General features: G+C 42.5%; 1 pseudogene; it reads left to right on the forward strand.

The window, feature by feature from the left end:
* Positions 1-3,870: 3,870 nt before the first annotated feature.
* LOC146789617 (zinc finger MYM-type protein 1-like) lies at positions 3,871-4,934 on the forward strand (annotated as a pseudogene).
* The last annotated feature ends 1,747 nt before the right edge of the window (positions 4,935-6,681 follow it).

Consider the following 6,681-nt stretch of genomic DNA (forward strand, 5'->3'; position numbering starts at 1 on the left):
ATATTAGAAGGATTGCAATTTATTAACTGCAAGTAACAGAAGGATCTCTTTGTAAAAAGCAGTAACCCATTTCCCCATCTACTTAAATCTATCTAAACTTACAATAACCAAGTGCGCATTGCTTGTTTAAATAAATGTGAAAAAATACTAGCTGTGGCGTCTTTTTTTGCTTGCGACAAAATAAAATGTGGATAAATACAGACAAAATGACCACAAAATAAATATGGATAAATAGATAGAAATGTTAAAAAAATTAAATACATAAAAAGGGGAGCCCTATTCATGATATGTATGCTGGATTCAAAGTATGGAAGTGTACATTGGGAATATTTTAGCTAAGCTCTCCACTTGATACATTGTTACACAGATAGTCCTACAAATCTACGTGTCTCATTCACACACAATTATCGTGACATCTATGGCCTACTTTCCGGGTTACCAATTAACCATCATCACATAATACGTAGATCATTATGTACTTGTGAGTAATATGTTTTTTTTGCCATGCATTGTGGGTAACATTTTACACTGATTCATGGGGGATCTCGCTTGCAACTTCTCAATTGTAGCGGTGAGGGTCACTGTGAGTAAGTGCATTTACTGTATTGGTGGTGCAGTGCAGGTGTGTGTTGTGCATCTGACTGTATGGGTGGGGGGGCCTGGACAGGTGGGGGATGCCTGTGCAGGGAAGGGAGATACCAGGAAATGGGATGTGGATGCTTGTACAGGTGGGGGTGCTTGTGAAGGTGGCTGGGGTACCTGTACAGGTTAGAGGTGTGCCTGGACAGGGGATGTGGCTGCTTGTTACGGTGGGGGTGCCTGTACAGGTGGGGAGGTGACTGGGCAGGAGGGTTATGTGGCTGTGCATTGGGGGGCATGTGCAAGGGGGTGGTACCTGTGAGGGTTTGGGGGGGTCAATGCAGGTTGTGGTACAGGTGGCTGGGTGTGTTGTGGTGCAGGTAGATGTGTTGGCTCCCCTCATGCATTGACCATGGAGGTAGACTTCATGGCCTAGGCATTGTTTCTTGCACTCTCTTCCCTATGGATGGACCTATGGATGGATATGATGTCATTTATCTTCTTGGACATGTCTTGCCAATAGTTATCCATCATGTCCAAAGCCTGAGCCATTCTGTCCATCATCTGTGAGATCTGGCACATGTCCTGTAGTGAGTCAGACATGCCAGAAAGAGTAGCCCCTATAACACGTATGCTCTGCCTCACATCAGCCTGCTGTTGAAAAAAGACCTTCCTCCCACTAGCCATCACGATCATCAGCCAGCCCCCTCTGCATGGGACAGCCTTGGACATGCCCATCAGGTCCACCAGCAGGGGGGTATCCAGTAGGAGGCTCTGGGCAGGAGATTGGTGCCTAGGGGATACCTGATACTCACCAGGTTTGGTAGATCCCTCGGGATGGTGGAGAGAAGGCCTGGGACACACTGTCATGGGAGGAATGTGTAGAGGAACAAACATGTCTGACATTGACGTGAGGGCTGTGAGGGATTGATGATTATGTTGGGGTAGGTGAATGCTGTGGCTAGTTGGTTGCCTCATGGGAACTGGCAATCTTTGGGGTGTAGTGAGAAGCACATTGCTGACCGTATCAGCTCCGGATTTGGATTTTCTGCTCAGTAGGTCAACAATGTTGTGCAGGGAATCAGAGTCCTCCTACTCTGCAAGCAGCATCCTCCTCTACTTCCTCCTCATCCTCCTCTACTTCCTCCTCCTCCTCCTCTACTTCCTCCTTCTCCTCCTCCTCTTGTGCATTACTAGCAGCTGATAAGGCTGCCTGGAAGATGAGTGGGTTCTCCCCATGGATTGCCCATCAACCGCCACTGGTGGATGGTCTTCTTCCTGAAGCCACTGATTCTCCTCAGCACCTGTAAGACAGAGGTTGCAACATGATAAGTATTTGCCTGACTATATCATGTTGTGCACCACTATGGTTGAGTCAAATAATCTTAGCATCAACAGATGTTCCATGTGTAACCTGGTTTGTGTACACATACACGACAACTCACACCATAGCATTGAGGTGTTTAATGCAGATGTGCAATGAAAAGAACAAACTCCCCAGCTCCAACCACAGCTCTGTGTGGTTTGTTGATCCCCTGTGATGTCAGCTGGTGAATATGGATACTTAAGTATGTAGCAGAAGATGTGGGCCTCATTCCCACAGGTTGTGAAGGAAGTGACACCATACTTTTAATGGTTTGCATGGATTATATGTGAACATGCGCACTTGACCCACACATCATTGATTATGTTGGGAACTTTATACACACCAACTTCAGATGCCATGCTGAAGTGGCTATATCTGCTAATGTCCTTCCTCAGGAATTTGGTTATTGTGCACGATTTGAGATTCAGTTGTTTACAAAACAGTATGGCACGCTTACCCGATGGTCCTGGGTTTGACTGCTGCTTCCAGGAGGTCTCCACAACACTTGGATGGTGTCATCTGCAACACTGAGAAAGTCCTGTAAGCAGCTGTAATGTGACATACATGTCCATATTTAAGTACAAAGGATGATGGTAATGATTTCACATATATATGTCATAGGTATAGGGCAGTGATATGCAATTTGCGGGTGGGAGTCACATGTGGCCCCCTGATCAACAGCACCACTGTGCAGCTATTAACTACACACAGCACTGACATCAACCAGATATCATATTTAAAGGCAAATGAGCAATTGAAGGTCACTGTTAGTTAAAGGAAGGAAGTAACTAGAGAGACCTTTTTTCTGAATGTTTGACATATTAGCAGTGGAATAGATGAGTTCAGCTGCAAACAAAGGAACGCAGAAAAAAGTATTTTCCTACTACAAAACCCCAAGATCCAAAACAAAGATCAATATTGGATTTGTTCACAAAAAATGGAGTACCAAAGACCCTCCTACAGGTTCTAATGAAGGCAAGAGAACAAAAGAGTTGCCTGATGCTGCTCTGTCTAGCAGTGAAGGCGTATGCTCACTTTCTTATGACATCCCTCAAACATCATCTGCTGCTATTGCAGCTGCTTCTCCCTGTGCTAATGATAGCTCTGCCATTGTTGACATTACTGATATTTCTTCATATGCTGACAGTGTTGAGTGTTCATTTCAAACTGAGGTTGAAGATTATTCTTCTTATATTGGTGGCTTAGACAACAATTCTTCCCTGGCTGGTCTTGCTGACTGTTCATCATCCTGTGGTGGAAATGCAGCCAGCTCTTTTTTGAGGAGGGACATAATAGAGGCACCTCGAATCAAAGCAACTAGTCAAACACCAACATCAAAATCCCACCTGGCAAGTGAATTCTTGGCAGGCGACTTGTCACTGAATCATTATAGCGACCCAATGCAACCAAAACGTCAAACATTCCCCTTAACTGCGTGCTGTAGATTTAATGGAGATTACAAAATCCATCCTTGGGTAGAGTATTCTTTCCTTAAAGATGCTGTTTAATGTTTTGCATGCAGACATTTTAGTGCTGGTTCTGTGGGAGGAGGAGTACGTGAACCTGGCAATGTTGCATTAGTTGATACTGGCGTCAGTAAGTGGGAAAAGCTTTCTTGTTGTTTGTCCAAACAATCACAGTCAGAGAAGCATAAATTGTCAGTTATTGCTTAAACCAACTTCAAAAGATTACAGCAGCCTATAAGCCGTCAGCAGTCGGTTCCTTCCATGATAGTAAGAGGTGCAGAGCAGGAAATTGAGGAGAATAGACAACATGTGGAACAGCTGCTTAAGGTAGTATGTTTCTTGGGGTGTCAAGGGCTGGCATTCCTCGCCTCAGATGAAACTGAGCATTCTCACATTAGGGAACCTTTAATTGAATTGTTAGAGGTGATTTCTGATAAAGATGAGAGCTTAGATGAAAAAATGTCCAGGATGTATGGGTACTATACCTCATCTGTTCACCAAAATGACATGATATCTTTGGTGGCAGTGCTTGCCCGTGAGCGTATGGTCAAAAAAGTGACAAAATATTTTGCGGTGCTAGTTGATGAAACCAACGATGTCTCATATAAAGAGCAGCTGAGTTTTATTACCAGCTTTGTTGATGGTGATAGAAATGTTCAGGAGAATGCACTATGGTGTTACCATATGGAGAAGTTAGATGCCTCCAGCATTGTTGGAGCAGTACAGAACGCTGGACTTGACAGTAAGAAATGTGTTTCACAGTGCTATGATGGAGCTCTTTTAATGGTGTCCAAGCAAAAATAAGAGAGATCAGATTACAAGCGATTTATATACACTGCCATGCCCATCTCCTAAACCTTGCAGTACTGCAAACAGTAAGTAACATACAACCAGTAAAACATTTCTTTTCAACATTACAAGCAGTTTCTCTATTTCTTTCGCAAAGCTCACCAAGGCATGAGCTCTTTTTGAAAGCTCAGAAAGAGAATAATCTGTATTTAATGGAGCTAGAATGACTCTCAAGTACAAGGTGATTTTACTGGTACTCTTGTGTTAGAAAAATACAGATGACATTTGAGTCTATTATGGTTGTTCTCTCTGTAATAGAATCACAACAACGTGACAGGGAGGCTAGTTCAGAAGCCAAAGGACTCCTGAAGAACATTGACATCTTTGGTTACTTGCTTACATTGCAGTGTATGGAACTCATTCTCCAAACCATTTACAGTCTATCGGAAGTACTACAGAGCAAAAAACTTGACTAGCTGAAAGCATGTGATCTAATTAAGTGTACAAGAAGTGGTTTAGTGAAACTTTGTCAAAACAGTCAGTGGACTTAATTGTTAAGTTAGGTTACTGATTTAACAGAGCAGCATGGAATTGAGATTCAAGAAAAATCCAATCCAAGGGTTCCACCTTTGAGACACCATAAATTGAGTAACAAACTGACAAATTATTTTCTCAGTACCTCTGTAGGGAAGAGATACAGCCATTTTGTTGTCTCAGAAAGTCTGAGCGTTTAAAACAGAACGTTTATTTCTGTACTTTGGATAGATTTGTAAATGAGTTTGATGCTCAATTTACAGACAACATGGGCCTCATGTCTCCTGTCGGAATGTTCAATCAAAAGTTGCAAATATTTGGGAATTTTCCCCTGCACTAGTTATTGTTGACAAATATCCAGAGGCTGCAGTAGACCAAAGTCTTCTAGAATCTGAACTGAAAACTGCAAAATCGTATCTTTCAGGTAAGATTGTACCAGGTATTCACTCTGTCAAGCAGTATCTCATGAATCTACCAGGAGCGTTTCCTCAGGTTTTGGGTCTTTTACATCTAGTTCTTACATTACACATTACTACTGCAACAAATGAGAGAGTTTTCTGTATGGAGAGGGTAAATAGTTATTTGCACAATAAATGTGGAGGCAAGATACTCAGGGCCAGATGTAAGTAAAATCAAATTTACGAATCCTTAATAGCGAATTTTACCGATTCGCTATTATGGACTCGCAAAATTGAATGTAGGTACGATTTGCTAAAATATTAGCGATTCCTTAACATTCCTTAATAACGAATCGTAAATTGAGATTAGCTAATAAGGAATACCTACCCATTCATTCCTACGGGCTAGGAGGCCCATAGGAATGAATGGGAAGATATTCACTATTAGCGATTCGGTATTAAAGAATGGCAAATAGCGTGCGCTATTTCAAGGGTGCCAGGGTGTCAAAAGGACATCCTGTTACACCCCTGAAATGTGCATGTGTGCACATGTGGTGCACATACATGCCCTAAGGGCATGAATGTGTGCCACATGGCACTTTAAAAAAAGCAAAAAAGTCCTTTTTTAAAGGAAATCGCTAATTACCACCAACTTGAAGTTGGTGGTAATTAGCGATTCCTTAAGGCTAAAGTGCACTTACTTTTGTGCTACTTACATTGCATTTAAGGAATCGCAATTCCCGATTCCTTAAATGCAAGAGCAAAATAAGGATTTGAAATTTTGCGATTCCTTATTTTGCTAGTAGGTTTAAACACACCTACATTGCTCGCAGCCAAATAGCGATCGGTAACGCTGGAATTCTGCTAATTTCAACGTTACCGATCGCTATTTGGCCACATACATCTGGCCCTCAGTGATTTAATGATAATGGCTTGTGAACCTAATGAGGTTAAACAGCTAAATTAGAATGAAGCCGTTGACAGATTTGCTGACATGCACCACCGGAGGTATCCTTGTAAAAAATGAGCTGGTCCTTTCCCTCATTGAGAGAAGCAACTTCAGAGGAGCAGAGAAGCTCCCTCGCACTTTGCCAGGCAAACAACAGTTACTCCTCAATCAGTTTCAATTCCGCTTGAAGAAATCTGACTAGCAGATATCTTCAGGTAGCATAGGCATCAAGGGGAATAGAGACTGGTTGAGGAGTAACTGTTGTTTGCCTGGCCATCAGGAAAAAGCTGATACTGCATAACTGCGTGGTAGCTGTTGTCTTCATGCTCCTGCACAAGCTATTGGCTTCTGTAATCATTGTTTCCAGTCCAGGGATGACCTGGCCTGACAGTTCGGGCTGGAATGTTCCCATTGGGCACAGGGTCAAGACTGATTTGTAAATGGCTGGGTTCAAACTAGATATGAATGGGGAGCAAAAAAAAGATGGATTTAGGCCCAGATCTCTGTACTGGGGTGAATGTATGACATTGTTTTGCATTCTGTCCATCAATTGTTCTTTTTGCAGTTCTTCATAAGGCAGCATGCATTGAATTGGCATGC

Source organism: Triturus cristatus, chromosome 10, assembly GCF_964204655.1.
Source record: "Triturus cristatus chromosome 10, aTriCri1.1, whole genome shotgun sequence".
Taxonomy (NCBI): Eukaryota; Metazoa; Chordata; class Amphibia; order Caudata; family Salamandridae; genus Triturus; species Triturus cristatus.